The sequence below is a fragment of the Chiroxiphia lanceolata genome, chromosome 1 (genome assembly GCF_009829145.1).
Source record: "Chiroxiphia lanceolata isolate bChiLan1 chromosome 1, bChiLan1.pri, whole genome shotgun sequence".
NCBI lineage: Eukaryota > Metazoa > Chordata > Aves > Passeriformes > Pipridae > Chiroxiphia > Chiroxiphia lanceolata.
This window is the reverse complement of record NC_045637.1, coordinates 116,668,736-116,690,042: the sequence shown is the minus strand read 5'-3', so window position 1 is coordinate 116,690,042 and position 21,307 is coordinate 116,668,736. Positions and strand designations below refer to the sequence as shown.

The 21,307-nt window shown below is 44.0% G+C and overlaps 1 protein-coding gene and 1 long non-coding RNA gene across 4 annotated transcripts in view; both read right to left on the bottom strand.

Annotated features, from left to right (window-relative positions):
• Positions 1-8,938, bottom strand: part of THRB (thyroid hormone receptor beta) — a 160,543-nt gene extending 151,605 nt beyond the window's left edge. The window contains exon 1 of one of the 3 annotated variants that reach the window (XM_032688551.1): positions 8,857-8,938. The gene's annotated coding sequence lies outside the window, so the exon portion shown is untranslated. Of the gene's footprint in view, positions 1-8,630; positions 8,692-8,856 lie in introns of those variants that run through there. The other 2 variants (XM_032688580.1, XM_032688572.1) reach the window with 2 other exon arrangements.
• Positions 8,939-11,628: 2,690 nt separating this feature from the next.
• On the bottom strand, positions 11,629-18,087 carry LOC116799500. The gene is made up of 3 exons (XR_004361068.1): positions 17,759-18,087; positions 14,640-14,733; positions 11,629-12,655 (listed from the first exon to the last, which is right to left on the bottom strand). It is a non-coding gene; the product is annotated as an uncharacterized LOC116799500 (long non-coding RNA).
• Between the last annotated feature and the right edge of the window lie 3,220 nt (positions 18,088-21,307).

Genomic DNA, 21,307 nt, shown 5'->3' with positions numbered 1-21,307 from the left:
AAAAAGCGCTGGGAGCTAAACAGGGCAGCAAAAGTTAAGAGTGAGGGGAGGGCAAAGGTTCACAGAGTCTGCTTATGTAAATTTGACTATTTAAATTCCTATCAGCAAAGCATGATCAGAAAATTACTCCTAAACAGCCAGCAAGTCCTGGATACTTTTTATGCACACATGATTCTTTCTATGAGATCAAAGGCAATGATGCTGAGAATTGGCCTGTTATGCTCAAAGGTGAGAGCATGAATTCTCTTTCTAAGTTTTAAGTAAGCTCACAGCTCTGATCTGTGCATAGAAAATGCATTTAGGGCACTTTTTAAAGTTACAGAGATACTTCAGTTGTTTATATAGACATAACTAATATGATTTGCTCTCTGTTATTTTGGTATGAATTCATAACGTTTTTATTGACTCCCCAGAATTTATTATGGGCAAGCCTGGTAGAGCAGCTTAATTTGAAAGTGTGCTCTACAGTTCCCATTAAATTAATCTATTTTAATTTATTTTTTGCTTCCCTCCTCTCTAACCAAGTGAACTTTGATTCTTTTTCAAAACCTTTTCAGAAAGTTTAAGTCACGGAATGGCTGAAGCTGGAGAGGACCTCTGCAGACTGTTTAGTCTACCACCCTGCTCAAGCAGGGTCACCAGTAGCAGGTTGCCCAGGACCATGGCCATCTCTTTCTTTAGTGGATGGAGATGCCATAACACCTCTGGGCAACCAGTGCAAAGAGTCTTGCTATTTCTGCAGAAGTAGCAAAGGAAATGTTTGGGGTTGGGGTTTTTTTTGAGTTCTGTTACTTGGAACAGAACCTGTAACTTGGCAAGAAAGGCCCTTATGACAAGGATGGATCCTGCTGTCCTGTGAAAATCTAGTCAGAAGGGGAAAACGGAGGAGAGGGGTTTGCCTAAGTTTATTTGTGCTCCACAAATATTTGTTATAGTACTTGGAGAAAAAAACATGTTTCATTCAGATTCTGGAATTTACCAGCTATCAGGTATTTAAGATGTGAAGACATCTGGAAGCAGAAGGAAGCATGCTCTGTATACATATGGTTCTTCATATACAAGGCTCCATGCAAGGAACCTGGCACTCTAAAGCCAGTCCAGAGCCAAAGCAAGGAGTCTTATCCACGTCACTGCAGGTAGGACAGAGAGATCAGGATGGCTAGCTCAGGGAACAGCTCTACAGAGGCAGGGCTCTATAGAGCCCTCCCTCCCTTGGGAATTATGGAATACAGCACTTTCCCATCCCCCAGGTCATGCCATTCCCACTCACACCTACCCTCCAAGCAGCGAAAGCACTTCTACCTTCATCAAACTGAGGAGTGTTTTGATATGAGGCCTCTTGAAGAGATCACAGTAGAAGATCCTTCTGCCTCGCAAAACACACTCCCACCATCCACACACTGGGAAGTCATGGCCAGAATGGCTGCAAGCACATTCCCTGCATCCTACTGTGAGAGTGACACCGGGTGAGATTCATCTTCCCTGGGCAGAGGATGAAAGGCTTCTTAGGAGGCCTGACTATCAGAGCAGTTTCTGGGTTCTCCCAGAGTTCAATGCAAATGAAGACAGCTGCCATCAAGATGGTATCTTGTGCAACCACCTACTCGGCAAGAAAGAAGGCTTCCTACATTTCAGAGGCTATAGAGGCTATCACCATTCCTGTCCAAGTCTCACAGCACGTGTCAGTGGTCACATACATACACAGCAGAACTGCCAAGTGGGGGTGGCAGGGAGGGCCAAATGGCAGTGGGACTGGGGACAAAGAAAACTCCCCACCAACCAAAGAACTCAATGCTCAGTAATGCAGAAAGACAAGAAGATGAAAGCATAGGGTTTGGTCAAAACAATGGCAAGCAGGACTCTTGTCATTGGCTCATGCCTTCAGGTGGCAAGAAGACGCCGTCAGAAGCAACTAGGCAGCAGATGACTCCATGTGCAACCCACTGTGCCAACATCAAGAGCATGGCAGCTGCCTTTAACACCTGCCAGATTAAGCAACTAGAGCTTAAACTGACAGGACATCCTATGGGGAAAAACGATTGAGGACACTATCTCCGTGCATAAGACTCTTCAAGAAAATAAAATGTAGCAGCCCTGCCCCATTTCTGGCAAAGGAAAAAAGCATGAAGTATCAGAGGCAGGGGACTGGCGGTGGTGGGGGTGGGAGGTGGGCAACGAGATGGGCAAGAGAAAAAAAAGGGAGCTTAACAGTTTGCAACAATTGAATGCTAAGCTGGATAATGAGGTTAGATGCCTTCATGGTGCAGAGCTAAGTGATTTTCAAGTCAAAAGTCACAATAACCAGTGACAAATTACTGTTACATGCATATAATTCACAGGCAAGGACCACATGCTCACAATATGCTACATAACCAATTGCATTCTCTGTGATCTGATATTCCCAAGTTTCCTGGTTTCAAATAAAGTTAAGAGGAACTGTAGTTTTCATTACATATGGCTAAGCACCCTGAAAAGTGAAGCAGTACCATCCATGGACTCTAAACCTTAGTTTATCTGCATATGCTCAAAGATACCTGAATTAAGGCTGCATAATCAACCTTAGTTCTGGTATTTCTTTTCCTCAGTGCTTGACATTATAATCTTAATATCAGCAACTTCTGCAGTTAAACAGTTGATCCAAGTCCTCTGGCCCAAAGCTGCTGTATTCTGGTCGCATAGAACATTTCAATAAATTAATCATTTCAGTAAGCCACAGTGAAACAGGAACAACATAAAATGCATGCGGTTCAATGCTGCATAGGAAGTACTCTTTGTTCCAGATATAATTTTCTTTGTATTTGTAGAAATAAAATTATACTTTCATATTTAATGGAAGCAATTACTTTTCCTTAAAAATGAAATTTGTCAAAAATACTTTATAGGTGAATATTCTTTTAATGCATATGTGCATGGGCACGTATATTCTGGATTTACATGAATACGACTCTGTACAGACTCTTTCCATGTTTATCTAACTGCATAATGTGTTTCACCTTATCCTTTTTTGGAACAAATGAAACATACAAAGTAAGACATCTTACTTATAAAAGAAGGTTCAAAATAAACACTTCCATTTCCTGAAGTGATGAACGAAGTCATTCTAAGCCTTATACAAGAATGCTACAGATCTTAGTTACACTTTGAAGCACCTTGTGCACAAACACACCACATTTTTAAATAAGATGTATGAAATACTGAAAAAAAAACCCCAAAAATCAAACCCAAACCAAAGCCAGGGACAAGTTAATAAATCATGGAAATAAAATTATTTTAATGTAAAGACAGAAAACAGTTTGAAGTCACTTGAAGGCAATCCTACCTGTCAAGAGTTGCAAGGAGCTAGGCAAATGGACTAGGAATGATATAATTTTGCTAAAGGTCAAAGGAAAAAAATGATAAAGAAGAAATATTATCATTTTATTAGTGTTTATTCTTTCTATTGGTAGGAAACCAAGCAGCAGCAGCAGCAGCATTCCATACATGTTGAAGTACAGCTTGGTTGGAGCACATGGCAAATAGCTGGCATAGCCAAATCAAGAGAAATAATGCAAAGTCATGAGTGGAAGGTGTGGAGTCAACAGGATACTAAAGGAGGCAAAGGTGTAAGACCAAGACACTACAAACCCATGAAAACATAAAAAAGGAAAAGGCCCAGAGTTCAAGACCATTGCACAGATGTGAATAATTAGAGCAAACATGACACATGACTCAAGGAAGGCAACTTGCACTGGGGATGAAAACAGGTCTTCTTACTCACACATTTTTCTCGTGAATGTTTTAAAAATGGTTCACCCATTTGCATGTCACTAAGATATTGGTTAGTGAAGAATTGTTCAAGGATCCAACTACTTATGTAGTTGACAGCTATTTCTGATTTTCTTCAAAGAGCTCCTTTATTTTCCTACACCACAGCTGTTGCAAAGAACAACTACTGTCAAGCAACATTGTTGCCGTATCTTCGGCATACAGTTCATTCCTACCAAGTCTCATGAAGTAATCCGGAAGACAGTCAAACACCAGGATCAAAACAGGCCAAAAAAAATGTAGCAGGTGAGCAGAACTAATGATCTTCTACCCTAGATAAAACAGTAAGCATTGTGTATGCATACTGAGAAGCAATTTGGTTCTATATGTACTAACTTCATCCAGACTTACATTTTGTTTGACTTTAAATTCACTTGATCAGACATTGATCTTCTTGCTCTGTTTTCTACCTTTCTATTAGGCAGCTCAACAATCAGTCTTTTTACTTCTTCCAATGGAAAAACAGAACCCTAATTTATTGGGTTAGGTTCACCAGAGGACACAGAACAGTTCTGTAGTCTAGAATGATCACACTGCTTTCATGCGTATAATCTAATTATAACATAAGAGTATTTGCCCTTTTAGTTCACCAGTAAAAATTATTACAGCTCTGTATATTTAAGACACATGAGGATATACAGGGGTTTTTTTTTAAAACTGCAATTTATTCCTATACTCTTTGACTAGTTCACTGGTTTCACAGGATATTTAATTTCTAATAAGCTACAATAGGTCACAGTAAAATGAGAATTTTTATGACCAAAGCATTCAGAATGGAATACACAATTTAATTTTCATATTTCAAAAAGGCATTTTATTTGCTTTTAATTTCCTCCTCTCTAGTTGCAGGCTATTACACACACTTTGGCAGTGTGACCATAAACCAAAAAGGCTAACAACAGAACCAACTTTTCCAAACAATCCTTTTACTTGCATTGTCCCCCTACCATAATCTCATTTAAAGTAAAGTAGTTGGGATGAATAATGGAAACAATCTCATTCACGTGTTTTAAATTAAATGAGAGAAACAACTTGTGCAAGATTCAATCTCTTTATTCAAAATGTCCTCTTGGACCACATACAACCAATGAAATAACACAGAACTGAAGGAATACAATTCTTTAATCTTTATACAGAAATGTATAGTCTGCCCTTGATTTTGATTATAAAGGTTCTCATAACACATGCATTGTTTGTTTAGTTATCCCTCTACAATATGTAAAGTCCTAGCTCACCCCTGAGAAGGGAAAGTAGTTCTCCACTGCACAATGACAAGTTCAAAAAACATCAGGAGCAGTACTGCCACACTAATGGCCATGTGAATTATTCTGGTAACTCTTTTGATGAGATAAATTAAGCCAAGCAGACCCTTGAACTAACATACTACATTTCAAGTACAGACTTCTTCACCCACCTGGAGGCCTTACTTAAGTTAAACAGATAGGAGAAGGAAAGCACCTTTGTGACCTGGAAGAATTCTGCTGTCATATACCCAAAGAGCTACCAAACAGCATCTGTTTATTTATTTATTTATTTATTTATTTATTTGCTTATTTGAATGGGGCCATGCAGGAGAGAATCTAGGACTACATACATTGCTATTTGTGAAATTTGGAAAGGAGGAGACAACAACAAACTGTGAAAATATTAAGAAAATCTTTCCTGATCAATCCTCTGACCCTGGCTGACAAAAATTCACAAATTTATATCCTGACCATACTCTCTGTAAAAATCCATGGCATGAACGTGCTGCCTTGTTCCCTGCAGGCAGGTGGACAGTGCCCCAGCAGTATCTCCACCCTTCCTCCAGAGGCCAGATTCTCATGTGCTTTGGAAACCCTGCATGCAAAAGGACAACACGCAGGAAATATGCAGTTCTGTATTGCTACCCTGCACCCTGCAGTACAGCTCTGCTTTCTGCCATGACAGCCATCTCCTATTAAAGACAAAATTAGTTTGGCTGGAAAAATTAGCACTTCCCAAGTCCTAGAAGGAAATCCAAGACATGAGGGCTCATTGTAATTGTGCTTCTCCTGCCTTCCCTCATCTCAGGCTATTTATCTGAGCTTCTTTCACATGCATACCTCTTTTGCCTTCTTTAACTTTTAGTAATAAGCAAACTCCAAATCAGTAAACCAGAATATGATGGAGGAGAGATAATGAGCATCAGAATTTCCTTTTCCAAGGAGCCAAAATTCCTGGTCTCACCCTTCCGGTGGCAAACGAGATTCTTGCTGGAGGATGTCCTGCCTCAAATCAGGTGGACTTTTTTTGAGGTTTCATCTCTTGATTCTCTTCCAAATGGAATCAAATTTCAAGACAGGCTACACTAAACTCTGACAAACTTCCATGATTTAAGTTTAGCAATCCTTCTCCTCCCTACTTTCTCTTGGCTGGGTTTTTATTTATAGCCAAGAGTAAAAATCCTGCTCGTCATCAGCAACGTGGAAGCCAGGAGAGCATATATGCCTATCACAGGTATATGTTATTCTGCAAGCTTTTTTACAGAACACCAGTATCTGTTATCACTAACAGCTTTCTCCCCTTCATCTTCAAAAAAAAAAAAAAAGGCAGCAAACAACCATATACTGAACAAAGGAAGTACAACATGCACCTCAGAGAAAGCATGTCTTTCAACTTCACATGTCCCACTACTGTAAACTCTTTGAAAAACACCTGAAGAAACCTGTATTCAGGGTAAGCAGCCTTCAGCAAAAGCTGATTCACTTTTTCCAAAATCCCCCATATGTCGTCCTCACATAGTAAGAAATGATCAGATAATAAAATTAATGCTATAGCATATAAAAGAGTGAACAAAAACACTACCACCACTTTCTACTAAGCAAAAGAACATTCCCATACAGGTGACAGCACAAAAAAAAATTGACTTTACATAATGACTTGGATATGCAAAGAATTTCAAAAGCACTGAACAATTTGGAGTAGCCATGATGTGCTCAACTTCAGCTCATAGAAGCCTTTATCCAAAACCAGTAAAAATCAATGGGAGATTTTCCACTGACTCTAACAGACTTTGGTTTGAGCCCTTTCAGCTCTGAATTATTATACTCCACAAAGTTAGAAGCACATAAAAACCACAGCTAAATCCTCCCTTTTCCAACATGGAGCCATGAGACGTTTAAATTTCCTCAGGACCATCCAGCAGCAGTGTCCTCGGTTTCACAATTGGTACGTCAGGACTAGATTATTCCATCATTAGCAAGTAACAATGGAACATACCAGCTCATCCAAAGGTCACCAATTCAAATAAACTGGAAGAAGGCTGAGACTAATTTAAAGGTCCTGGGACTAATATGAAGGGTGATTTCATGCCAGTTAGTAGAAAAGAAAAAAAAAGTCTTGTGAGGAAGGAAGTAGGCATATACAGTTTCACAAAACTTTTGTTTTTATTGTGCCTTAAACAGCTGTTCTATCAGAAAGTGAACAGCTATACTTTCCAGTGATTTAGCCCAGCTTCTTCTCTTTAAAAAAGGCTATACATTCATATAGCTATATTATTTGCAGTTCAAAGTAAGGGAGAGAAGTCAAGCCTCTAACTGTAAGGCAATACAGCTAACCAATGCAACTGAATTGATCATGGTAAGGTCTTCTGAAAATTACCTTGTTACTATTTCTTATAAAGAACAAATTTCTTATAAAGAGCAAACCCTTTGCTCTGTTGTTTTGGTTTTTCTTCTCAAATGTTTATTCAGAAGTTGGAGCTGGGAAAACAGGAATCAGAAAATCTAGTAAATTGTCTCAACATACGAGTAGTACTGAACTGTAAAAAGAAAACAAACCATTTTTTATAAAAAAATCTAGTCTATCAATTAAGCAAACATATATTTACAACAGACTAAGTTTTGTAAATAAATGCCAAATATGTTACTGTAACTAGCAGATGGCTCAGTTGGAATGCATGAATTTTGTGTTAAGTTAAAATAATAAAGGGAACACGGCTTATACTGTAGAAAAAACATCCCGTCTGCCTTCCTGGTCAGAGCTGGTATTTATTACAGCATTTTTAACCTGTGTTTCGCCTTCCTCCGTTCCGATTCACAGGAGGGCAAACAAGGTTTCTGGGGACCACGGGGCTATGGGGCTCCTGCCACTCACCAGAACAGGTGCGATCCTTCCTACCGGCAACTGGCTTCGTAGGGCTGACAATTTTCCCTTTTCCTTTTTACTCATACGCTGCCTGATCAATCCACCCACTACAGCTTCCAAGCCTTCTTCTTCTATATTTAGTTAACAATTAACACATTTGACTTTTTTAACTTCGCGGATTTCTGTCGCTGTTGTTGTCGTCGCCGCTTTAGAAAGTCAAACAGAACTTCAATGCATAAACTCTTTAACGGGGAAATACCACCTATGCTGCAAACATAAATAAATCAGGAAGCGCCGGCAGCCGCGCGCGCCGCCGCTCCCCCCGCCCGGCACCGCCGCCCCCCGCGGTGATGAATACCGGCGGTGCCGCGGCTCCGTCCCTGCCCTCCCCGCCGGGCCGCGCCGCCGCTCGACCCCCGCCGCCCCCGGATGCTGCTGCGGGCGGGCGGCGCCCCGACGGGCCGGCGAATCTCCCTCCCCGACAGCGTTTGCGCGCCTCTGCTACCGCTCTCCCCGCCGGTGACAGCTAAATATAGTGAGCGGCCGGGGAGCGCGGCTCGGCTCCCCCGCGCCCGCCCCGCAGCGCCGGGCGAACGGCGGGCAGCGCGGCGCTCCGCGGGGGCGCGCCGGGACTCCCAACCTGCGGAGCCGGCACCCCCCGCCCGCCCACGCCCGCGGCCAGGCGCGCTGCCCGCCGAGCGGGTGCGCGGGTGACTTACCGGCGGAGCGGAGTGGCCCGCCTGCCCCGCGCCCCTCGCCACCCGGCCGGGCGCGGTGCGGTGCCTCTCGCCGCGTCCCTCCCGCCAGCCGCCGTCTGGCTGCGGACGTGACCTGGATTCCCCCCGCCTGCGCCGCCGCCTCCCGCGGGGCCGCGCACACGCCGCGCCGCGCTGCGCCCCCCCGGCCCGGCCCGGCCCCGCCCGCGCCGCCGCCGCCGCCGCTCACCTCCGGCCGTGGCGACCCGCCTCGCCTCGCTGCCTGCGCGCCTCCCGCCGCCCCGAGCGACGCGCGGCGGAGCGGAGCCCAGCGCGGCGTTACGCAACGCGCCCCGCGGCCCCTCCGCACCGCGGAGAGGGTCGCCGGGAGGCGGGAGCGGGGCGGAGGGAAACCGCGGCGGAGCCGGAGCCGAAACCGCCCCCGGCGGCCACTTGTAGCGCCGCTGGAGCCGGGATGCCCCCGGCTCCGCTGCGGCCCCGCGGGCGGCGCCCGGCCGGGCGGGCAGGGCGGGCCCCGGGGCGCCGCCGAGTCACCGCTTCGCCCCGGGGGCTCGGGCGGAGAGGTGCGGGGACGGGCCGCGGGGGAGCCACTGCGCGGGCACCGCGGCGCGTTTCTGCCACGGACAGTAGATCCCGCGGCCGTGGGTCGCCCTGCCAGAGGAGCACGGGCACGGGAGAGGAGGAGAATTCCCCGTGGTCCGAGGCCGAAGGCAGCGGCCCCCGGTAACAACTGTGCCACGGCTCAGCCTCTGGAATGGACACCCAGGGCAGCCGCGGCTCTGCGCAAACACACAGTCAAAGAGCTTTTTGATGGCTCCTGCATCCGGCTGGATTGTCCCGCTCTTGACTCGTATGTTTTTCCCATGGGCTTTGACAGGCGCACCCCGCCGCGGGGCCTCCGTCCCAGGGGTGCGGGCAGCCCCGGTGGGTGCTGGCGGCTGGCATCCTCCCTGCAGGGATGCCCAGTGGGGGCTCTCCCCTTGGCCCCGCATCTCTGGGTTGGGGGAACCAAGGGGTCAGAGTGAGAGGGCGGCTGGGCAGCCCACCAGCCCTGCTGACAGCCGACCCGTGCAGACGTCAGCAGGAATGAGATGGGCTGTAACCAGAACACCGGCTCCGACAGGAAAATGAAGACTGACAGTCGTCTGGCCTACAAAACCAGGGCAAATTGGGTCGCAGAAACGTGATCACCCCACATCATCCCAGCACAAGTTGAAGAGCTCCTTGCTCTTCACAAAGCAAACAGGTTTGGGAGGCTGTAGGTTCCCTGGCCTTCGGTCACGCTCAGAAGCATGTGCTCAGAAAAGGATGACAGTACATCCCCACCACCCATCTCTAATTCATGAGGCCAGGAAAGCAAGGAAGGAGAAGTACCCAGAGTCTCATTACCAGCTATCAGCTTGAGCGAGTAAGATGGCGTCTGAAATAACAGGCGTGAAAGCAATAGCTACTTGAAAGAATAAGATTGGTTTGTTTTTCCTTAAGGAATTACAGGAATATTAAACCCTTCTTGCAGTTATAAATCATTTAATGCAAATCATTTAATCCAAACAGAATTTTTACAGGCTCATGAGGTTCACTCATTTTGCCAAGAGTGAGTCATGTACAAATAAAATGAAACCAACAAAGAAAAGTGCTCTCATACCATGTGTATGTGGGTGATCCTTTGAAAAACTTGTAATTATTTTTTTAACTCTACCACAGCCAGGAAGATAGGTTTGTGAAGCAAGAGCAAACCTTGATAACTGCAGCCCATCGACGTGTACTTTTTCCTTCACTCAGAAAGTAACACAACAGGTCCCTTGTCAATGGCGTGACTAATGTATCAGCAGCCCCTCAAACGCCACAATTTCAAACCCAGTTGTGTGCTGACATACTAAGGAAGCAAAAGACTTTAAAAAAAAATGAAAATAATGTTCAGTGATTAATACTTAGTAAAAGAATGCGGTAGGCAGTTAATCCCTCACTTACGGGTTAGTTAAGGACGTGAGTTAAACTTCATTCTTCGCTCCCCATGTCATAAATATGTGCTGCTAAACACAGAGCACAGCATGAGCCAGTGAGGTGGTGATGCACTGCTCTGAAATGACTAAAATGCAGGGACACAAAGCCATGTGATGGTGAGAATGGGAGCCTTAAAATGTGTCATCATCCCCATCAAATGACACTGACATGGAATGCCATTCACTGATGGCAATGGCAAATATTTGTAGATACTGAAGAGGTATGGCTTCCTCGTATATTCTGATGCCAACTCCCTGCATCAATTGGAATAGATATGTGAAAGTATCTTGAAGTGTTCCTCTAGCCACCTACTTTGCATTCTGACATGAGGACAGATGCTCCTGGGTCCTCGCACAACCGCAGTCTCCCATCTGCTTAGCCAAAAGACAATACTTGCATATGGACTGTAACTGCCCAGATTGGGGCAATCCAGGACTCTAAGCCCTCTGTGACTTTCACTAGCGGTGCCCCCCCCCTCCCCCCTCCCCCCAAAGCCTGAAATACCATTCCCATCATGCAGAAAGTTCTCTGAGTTTGAGGGAATCCCTGCTTGCCTCGATGCTCTCAGAGATGTGCTGTGTCTACCATGCATTCACATAAATGTTTTTCTTAGTGACCATGAGACAAGGGTTCAGTACTGCAGGACATGTCAAAGAGCCTCTGAAACCCTACACTACCTGTGCTGCCTGACCTGGAGCAGGCACTAAAGAGGGAGGGAGGAGCAAAGGGAGGGAGCACATAGTTTGTACAGCCAGGAAAGTAATGACAACATTTTCCTTGTCCCTGAGAACAGTTCAGGTCATCTACAGGCATAATTTCCCACTGCATCAGTTACCCACAGGCCATGACTTTGTTCACAAATGCAGGAGTCAGAAACTTCCTTCAACTAAAAAGCAACCAGCACTGACCTCATCAAATGCCTGATAGCTGGACCAGGAGCACATAGGATACAAGCAAGCTCTGAGATGAGCTGGAAGAGAATCTGTACAACTTCTGTGGCATAAAGCTTTTGTCAATGAAACAGCATTCTTTCTTTTGCTTTTTAACACAATGACTTAATTTGATACCTTGGTGGATTTCAGCTTTTTATCCTTTATTGCTCTCAGTTTACTTTTCCTCCTAAGTAATTTTTGCCTGGCTTTCATACCTCAGGGCTGGGCAGGCAGGGGAGAACTTTAGTTTATCTGGGCTTTCTAATGGCAATGGATAGACATTGTGCATCTGCCATCAACTTCCAGATTTCCTTGTTACTGATTGGTTTTGTTTTTTCCTATGCATCTTTGATTTTAGAGTGGTTGTTTGGCAAATCAGATACAAATGACTTTGTGTTTTTCTTAGAAGTACTACACACCTCATGGTTCCTTATTGAGGAGGGGTGTTACTAATTTGTTTATACACAAGCAGGCAGAAAGCACAGGCAATCAAACATGAGCTAAGATGAGTCACTTGACCATTTAGCACACATTAACTGGTGGACAGAGGAGCCCCTAATCACTTTCTGAAGGAGGGTCTTACAAGACACACGGGTTTTCTTATTTTTTGTAATTTCCCAGCCCTCTTATTTCCTCAGTGCATGGGAAAACAGTGAATAAAGATGAAAACAGTTGTGGTAAAATAGCACTTTAAAAGTTACTCTGGAATCTGCTGATTAAATAAGAACCTTAGCTTTTGACAGACAAAGAGAATCCAAAACATTTTGGTTTAAAAGTGTTACAAGCAATGTGGAAATCAGGAAGCACACATGCCCCTTTTCATTTTTTAGACTATCGGGAATGAGTCAGCACAGCAGGAAAGCATCCTGTGTGGGTCCCTCTTTAAACCACGGATGACCAGTGCTTATACACGCAACAAAAATACTGGAAAGTACATGACTGCAATGACTTTAGATTAATGTCCATTTATTATTAATCCTAGCTGAGGCCTATCTTCTCTAAATGCCATGAAACACTTCAAAGCCTATTGGTGTTAACTGAAGGTATTTGACCAACATCCTTTACTCTTTGTCTGGGGCAAACATCCATTTCCTGAAAAAAAAAAAAGGAAAATAAACCACTAGTACTATATACTGCTTCTTTTCCTCTTCAATTTCCATTTTCCAATACAATGTAATATATGTCTGTTTCAAGATTTCTGGGGAACAAAAAAATAACCTAATTTAATAATACTTTGTTTTTGAACAGAGATCCAATTCCATCCTGCCATCGGAATTCGAGGGGAACCACAGGAGATGTGTGAGAACAGAAGAGAAATGAATGAAAATTGAGACAAATAAGAAAGAAAAATAAATAATAAGAAGGAAATCAAAAGAGAGAGAAACAAACCTAGAGGCACAATCTAACCTCCAATGCACCATTCATATCCATTTTTGATCTTCTATGAAAAAACACAGCAGGGATTTTTTTTTTCAAGTTATGCAGGGATGCACATGGCACAGGACATTAGTGCTCTGTCCACAAAACCAAATGAACAAGGGCAAAAATTATGAACTTAAAGAAAAGCAGCAAGATTAAATTATTATAAAAAACTATTTTTAAGATCTGTGTTTCTAAATTGCAGCAACAAAGTATTGGGGAAAACAGTTTCAGCTCTGCTACACTGAAGCAGGCTTCCAGACTAAACACATATTTGTGTATATTCTCCTTTTTATTGCAAAAGCTGTTTTACTAAAAAAGGGTATTTGGTCTGTTATCAAAGGATGATGGGGAGGGTCAAGAAAGTTCAAAACGAAACAGACAATTTATGGTCGACAAGTCCATTGATGGCTAGTAAACATGATGACGCAATCCAGTGAAAATTCTGGTTTAGGAAATTCCCACAGTCTCTGACTGCCAGAAGTTAGGAAATCCTACACTTGTCCTATTTTTTCCAGTCTTTCTGCAAGCATCCTCTACTCATTAGTCAAAGGCAACTAGGCTAGATGGGCTATTGGAGTAAACAAAACCAGTAGTTCATTCTTCTTATACTCCAAATAGATCATCAAGCCCATTCCTGTCATATTCTGCTGCCATCGGAGATTAATTTTTTAATGATCCAAGTCATGGCTCCAAATTTCAAGATAGTGGACCTAGTTTGGATTTCCCAAAAATACACAGCAGAAGCAACTACACGTTAATAAATTAATATTAATGCAAAAAGTAGATGGCAGCTGACAGGCTTCATTAGCTCAGATCTGTAGCTTTTCCTTAATTCTGAATGGGATGGACAGGGGGTGAGATGGGCACACTAGTAAGGACAGCCCATTAAGCAAGAAGAAATAGCACTTAACTGACCTGCAGAAAAGCCTCTAGCTTGAAGTGGGTGTGATAGCACCAAAGGCTTTGCACACAGTTCCCTTTCAGTAGTGTATAAGGGATATCTCTTTTAAGAAGAATCAAAGGAAGAGCGAATGCAGCTCTGAGAGAAGGTAGAGTGGGAAGATGGCTGGAAGTCCTACTGAAACCAGCTCCCTTTTCCCAAACCATGGTGGTTTCGGTTAAAAGATTAGGGCTTGGCAAGGCTCCTGCAGTTGGAATAATTATTACTGGGTTACTCTGAGGGAAAGCAAAAACCCACCAGGGAGAGGCTTGATTTTGGAGGCCTGACAGAAGCAATTGCTTTGCAAGTTCTCTCATTCCTAATCCAAGACCATATGGAGCTCAAGTACCAGGTGGGTGGGTATATTAATTGAGGGAATGTGCAGCTTGTCCTACTCTAAATCTACTTATTCCTCATAAGTGATCATTACTATAGAAAACAGCAAGAAACATAGAGATGCTGGGAAACAACCTCCACCTCTACGTAAAAAATAACAGCGTCTAGGAATTGAGATTCCACCTTTCTACTAAGCTCAGAACAGAAGGTAGAAGCCTGGTATCTCTTTTCTGGAGAAGATGAGGTCATCTACTCAGTAAGTAAAAACATGTAAAATAATGCACTATAATCTTCCCATTCATTCTCCATCTCTTGCCTTAGCAGCATTTTGCTAAGCTTTATTTTAGCAGGTCTAAAACATGCAAAAAATGAGATTACCATCTTCATCTTGAATTCAGTCATAGCTGTATTTCTGGAAGAATTCAGAGACATGCACAGAGTTTTCATTGAAGTATTTTGGTTCCTAAGTTCTCTTGAGAGGCATGGAAGAGAAGTATTACCATGGTGCTAGCAAAAATGCTATAATGGAAAAGCACTATATTCTATTAGTTTAGAATGGCTGTTGCCATATTTTGCCCCAAGTGTAGCATGTAATGTAGCATAGATACCTGCTCAGTGTAATATGTAGTGCTGGTACAGTTCCAACAGTCATATTTCAGTAAATGCCAAATTAAATGTGATTTGCCTGACGTACAAGAGGAGAGCATCCTCTGAGTGTGATTATGGGCTTCATGTTGTGATATTTATGCTAATAGTGTCTGCAAAAGAAGCAGTTCCTTCCCCTAGAAAACCTGACCTGTCAGGAATCGCAGAAGGTGCTTTGGAGGCCAGCTTGAAAAATCTCTCTGTAGGACCTGCCAAGGAAGAGTCCTACTTTAGTCAAAACTCTAGGTTTTCAAGTGACCTTCAAGTGCTGTAGCAGAGTGGCAGTGTTACCCTATGTGCATAAATCTTTGCAGAGGGATGTGTTTCAGTAAAAGCTCTTGCTTGACTTCTCAAAAGCATAGGAAGTCATAGCATAACTATGCATAGCATAGCATGGCATTGCTACACTTTTTTTTAGTTACCTGGTCAGCTAAAACCCAATAACATTAAAATTAAAAACCTAATTATGACCCAAATGCAATGAATGGTAGTATGGAAACACCTGCAGATCATTCCTGATGTGCTCAGACCCATGGCTATGAACTCCTGGAGCAAATTAGAAACTGGCACTACCTTAATAGCTGGGTATCTCATTTCTTTAGGATAAATCCGAATGAGCAAAACATGAACAAACAAGCAATGGATGAAACAGATAAGTGGCTAATTCCAACATGCAGGAACCTCCTGCTTATTAATTTATCCACCCTAGTCAGTCCTCTGACTACAGGAAAAACAATCCACCAAATCTATACTTGTGTACCAGAGCATTAAACAAATTATAATACACAGAGACAGGCTGAACCACTTGCATATTGTTTTTAAATTATCTTTATGAAAACGAGAACTTGGGAAGGAGCTGGGGATGATTAGAAACTGATGATGGCATACACTGTAGGCTTTTCCTTCTTCCAAACATATCCTTTAATTTCTTTAAATTCCCTAGGTCTTCAGACACAGAAAGAGCAGTTTCTCATTCCTTCTAAAGACTTTTAGAAAGCTGGCACTTAGACTTTTAGCACTGTGAAGAGGAAATAAATGTTTGAGGAAATCTTACCTGTTTAAAACATTTTTTAATGGTCCAATGATTTTTTAAAAACAACAATTTGAATTATGCCAAAAATATCATTACAAGCCAGAATTAAAGTAATTTTACACCCTGACTATAGAATTCCCGAAACAACACAATAATAACCTGAAGGAAGGAAATTCTCTAGGAAAAAATGTGTATTTATTGTTCATTATAACACCATATTTCATCATTCAACATTGAAAATGTCCATTAATAATATAGCATTCATTGGTTTTATAACAATTACAGTTCAAAATCTTCTTTTTGGAACTCTAATTGATCCTCCAAATGAGCTTTATTAATCATTGACGGAAAACTGGCAAAATCCTACCCCATACTTTGGCAACATTTCAAAATGTCCAATTAGGTCAAATCAAGAAAGCCCCAGAAACCAATTACAGCAGCACTTCTAAGCCAAAAAATCTCATTGTACTCTGAAAAAACTGCAACTTTATAGGAAAAAACCCCAAACAAAAATCCTCAATCCTGGTCTGGTTATGCACCTGAAATACCACCTCCATAGAAACATACCAAATAGTCACTCCTTGACCTACATCAATTAATGATATTTGTTCAGAGATTTTATTTATCAGTGCCATAAATGTCACCAAGCAGTTCACCACAAGGAACGGTGCCAGCCAGTTCCTTAATCTGTCAAGCAAACACTTGCTCCCCTTCAGCATTTTTCTGTACATCTCATCTGCAGTGCTGTAATTGCATGTGTATACAAAGTCTACACCTTTTTTATGAGTTTCATATGTTCTGTATTTCACCTCCATGTTTGTACATTAACAACTATGTTGACAATGAGATAAAAATAATCTTGGCGGCAAGAACAATAGCGACCTTTATCTAACTTCTCAAGAATGTGATCTTTGCTTCTGCAGTACATCTGCACATACAGCCCTATGGTGCTGGTGGGCTGTTTGAGGTGTATTTTGCTGCCAATCCTAATCCCACCACCCACAGTCAAGAATTAATTAGGACTTGAAGATGCCAGAGGGAGGCAAAACAAACAAAAATAGCATTTTAATTAACTACAAACAATAATTAAGATTCTGCATTATGTTTAGCATCTGCACATTTCTGGACTTACTGCAGTGACTCTGAATTTGATGAGATCATCCATCTAAATCCCAGAGGACTGAACAGATCTGAGATCCTAAGTACATTTCCTATTATATCTTAAAACAGTAAATAATTCATGCATTTTTTTTGTGAAGACCAGTAATTAAAAGTTTTTAAAAATGTCACTGTAAATGAACTGAATCCATATATCCTGCCCAGACTAAAGGAGAACAAAATGTGCAGCCATATAGTAAGTAGATTTGAGTTTCCAATTCCAAATGTATACCTGTTCTGCCATTTCATAACACAATGGTCCCCACTTCACCACACTTAGTTATTTAGTTGGTTAGGTTTTTATTTATTCACTTACTTATTTACAGTTCACTTTTACTTTTTTATTAGCTTTTTTTATTAAACCTGTCATTATCCTAACAAAATTAGGAAGGCAGCATTATGTGACATATTTTTGCCAAAGTCACAAAAGTTATTTGCAACATTTTCCACTCCAGTGCTCTTTTGAGACACAGAACCCTCCAAATCTCTTCCTATCTATTTTAGTTACTCAGTTTTCTCTGCCATTTGATCTTTAGCTGGCTAGTTTACAAACTGGATCTTGGCAGTTCATCTCAACACAAAGTATTACATTCCCTCAACTCGTGCTTGACACAGTTATATATCCTTCAGAAGTCAAACCCTCTTAACAAAAACTCCTTACCTTCACCAGGAGGACAGGTAAATTTCCTCAAGTTTACTTTACCATGATCTTGATGAAGGGTAACCACCAGGACCTAGCCATACAGAAGAAAGTCAAGGGTTCTCTTGCGCCTGTCTCTAGAAACCTAAAGGAAAACATCTGTCTGAAGTAACCACGTGGCTTTAGCGTTCTGTCATTTTCCAAAAACAGCTAGACCAAACCTCTTAACATACATTAACTACAGCTAAAACCTTAGTTCACCAAAGATAATGGAACTCATAGTACCATTTATATAATGCAGCCCCAACATCTCATCTGAATTTTAGCCACTATATGGCAGACAAGTGCCTCATGATCTCTTGTTTTGATTTCAGGTGTATATAAAATCTGTATTTTCTATAAGCACCTTTGGCTTGCAGTGCTCCTTAACTTTCTTGGCCTTCCTTCTGACATCCCCTAGTTGGGGCAGATACATCATCCTATATCAGCTCTTTTCCTGCTTAGTCCTTATCCTTTTCCTGGAAATCCAGACCTTAGCACATTCAAGAATTTCTCCGGTTTATCCAGGGTATCTTCATTTGCCAAGAAAATAAAACAGTAAGGTCTCAGGGTCTGGGGTTCTAGTTTTAACTGCCATCCACATAGCAAAACAAGCTCACAGTTCCCTTGGACAGCAGCTTTGCATCCCTCCCTCCCAGAGGAAAGTCTCCAGAAATGCCTGTAGCAGTTCAGCTGCCTACTTATGCTCTGTTTCCCACTCTCTTTTCTTGATCCTTTTCCCCAACTTTTCTACTAGCTACCTCACTTTTTGTGTCTTTCTCAGGCTGATCTCCAGATTGTGACAATTTGTGTAATGAAAAAAAATGTAATTTATCTCCTGCATCTCGACTTCTTTCTGGTTAATACTATCCTACGTCTTTTTTGTTTGATTCTCTTGAGCTGGTCAATTAACTCCAATATTACATTCTGAAAATGTTTGTGTTACCTGGAGCATTTCAGCTTCTTTTTAATAAGAGGTTTCCATCATTATGAAAAACATTTTTTTTGATTTCCCTTTTTTCCCCTGCCTTTTTGCACAAAACTTTTCATTCCAGCTTTTTCTATGAAAACAAAGCATTGCTGTATTGGCAGGTTCCCTTTCTTTCTTTCTGCTAGGCCTCATTTTTTAAGAGATTTCCTTTTTACATCTGAGACAATATGACTTTCTTCATTTCCCTAATAAATCCTGATACCATATCCCTAGCCTTTTTTACTAACAATGCCTTCTCATTTATCCTGTTCAAGTTTTATCTCAACTGCTCATATAAGTTTATATTAGAAGCTGTATATTTTTGGTCTATGTTTATTGATTCAATGAAAAAGACCAAGACTTTAAACTTTTGCAGACCAACATGCTGTTGTGCTTTAAATTCTTAACCAAGTCTTACTCCTTTTGGCAATCTTGCTTGTGCAGATTGACTTTACTAACTTTTTTTTAATGATACACAGTATCTTTCTGTTTTCCTTTGCCTCTGGTTTAGTGCTGCAGTCCCCTGCAGTATTTTCTTTCAGGTATAATTTCTGGGTAAAAAAAATAATCTTTAACGAGTCAAAGAACTGTGAATTGATTATCCTTTATGTTCTGCAAGTGCTTTCTTTTCATTGAGGCTCTTTTTGCTTTTCACTGCCTCCTGACTGCTCCAGAGCACAACTGCTCCATACTGCGTGACCTAGGAGAGCATCCTCCTCTGATGGCAGTGGTCACCTCACAACATATGCCTTCAGGAGAGCCTCAATTTCCTCACCAGAACACTGCTTTTCTGGTCATACAGTCTGAGCACAACTTACAGGGACATTTTTTTTTTTGCTCAGAGTTGCTTTCCCTGTCTAATAATAATAAAAAATTAATTTTAGTTCTTTATCACAGTTTTGGTAAGCAAGAGCTCATCCTGCCTTCCTTGCAGCTGATGGTATTTTGTCACTGTTTTGGTGAGAGGAAGCTCTACCCTTTATGGGAGGAAAACTGTGCTACGACAGATGCAAGACAGAGAGCCAGGACATGCACTCTCTTCTCCTCAGCTCTGCCACCTGTTGCTGCAGGACTTAAGCTACTCCATATTCCTGTGCCTTGCATTTTTCACATTGTGTATTCTGTGTTAGTTTGTTTACATCTCTCCTGCAGAAGTGTCCTGCAGTACACCCTATGAAACTCCCAAGTTTATTCCCATGAGGTATTGACTTCACTCGACTAGGAGGCCAGTAGTGTCCATTTTTTAAAAAATATTGGTTTGTGATCCTTCGTAGTCACAAGTACGGTTAACAGTGTTACTATATTTGCAGTGAGGTTCTTACAACTTGTCTCAATTCGTCAGTTGGTCACAGAGTGCAGTCTGGAATGATAACACACGGCCACTGCCATCTGTGGCCCGAACTCCCCAGCGTTTCCCAGCCATCTCCCATGCTGCCATCCCAGCTGAGCTCAGCGCTCCCACACGCGCCGCGCAGGGAAAGTGGCTGAATTCCCTGGGGAGCAGCCTGGACCCTCCTGCGAGGTCTGCGCAGCTCCTAGGAGTGGGAGGAACTCTGCAGAAGCAGCAAACGCGTCGTAGCCCTTCCTGGAGCCTATATTCTTTCCGTGTAACCAGTAAATACGTCTGGCAAACCGTAGGGCCGGGGACACTCGGTAGCTGACGCTGCCCTTGCATCTCCAGCCCAGCCCTCGCACGGCCAGCGCGGGGAGCCCGGGGCCACGAGGGGAGCCCCGGCACGGCCGGGAAGGGGAGGGAGCCTCGTTCCCCGGGCGGCGGCACACCAGGGCCTCCCCGCCCCGGCGGCAGGCCGGGCCCCGGGCTGCGGGGGCGGCCGGCGGCGCCGCTCCCGCCCGGACGCCTCTCCATCCCCGCCCATGCGGGCCGCCCCAGCCCAGCACCGGAGAGCGGCCCCGGGCCCCCGGCCGCGGAACCCTCGCTCGGGCTTCCCGCCCCACACGCCGGCCCAGGGGCGCTCCCCCCGGCCCCGGCCCCTTGGTCGGGGACCGGCGGGGACACCGTGCGGAGCGGCCGCCGGGGGAGCGGGGAGGGACGCGGGGAGTCTCACCTGCCACAGGAGAGCGCCGAGCGGGAGGCGCCGGGGCGGCTGCGGCGCTTCCTGCGGCGGGAGGCGGGAGCTGTCCCTGGGTGACCCCGCGGGGGGGCGGCGGGACGCGGGGCCGGGGGGGGCCGGGCAGGCGGGCGGGCGGAGGGAGGCGGGCGCGGGGAGCGGCGGGGCCGAGCGGCGCGGTGGCGGCGAGCGCTGCGGGCGCTGATGGCGCGGAGCGCTGGGCACAGCCGCGGGGACAGCGGAGGCTCTCGCAGCTCCTCACGCCTCTCCTGGGCGCTTCTGCCAGCTGGGCCGGGGATGGCACCCGCAGTTTCCCCGTCGCTCGGCGGAGAGAGGCCCCGCCGCTGGAACGCTTGCTTTCTGCACCGCTAAAACTGCCGGCGAGTGAACTGTGCTAATTCCAGCGAGCTGGAGAGGTGCAGGCAGTTCTGCGGTTGCTAGCGAAGTGCCAAGGCAGCGCTCAGGGCTATCGCCGCCCGGCGCCGAGCCCCG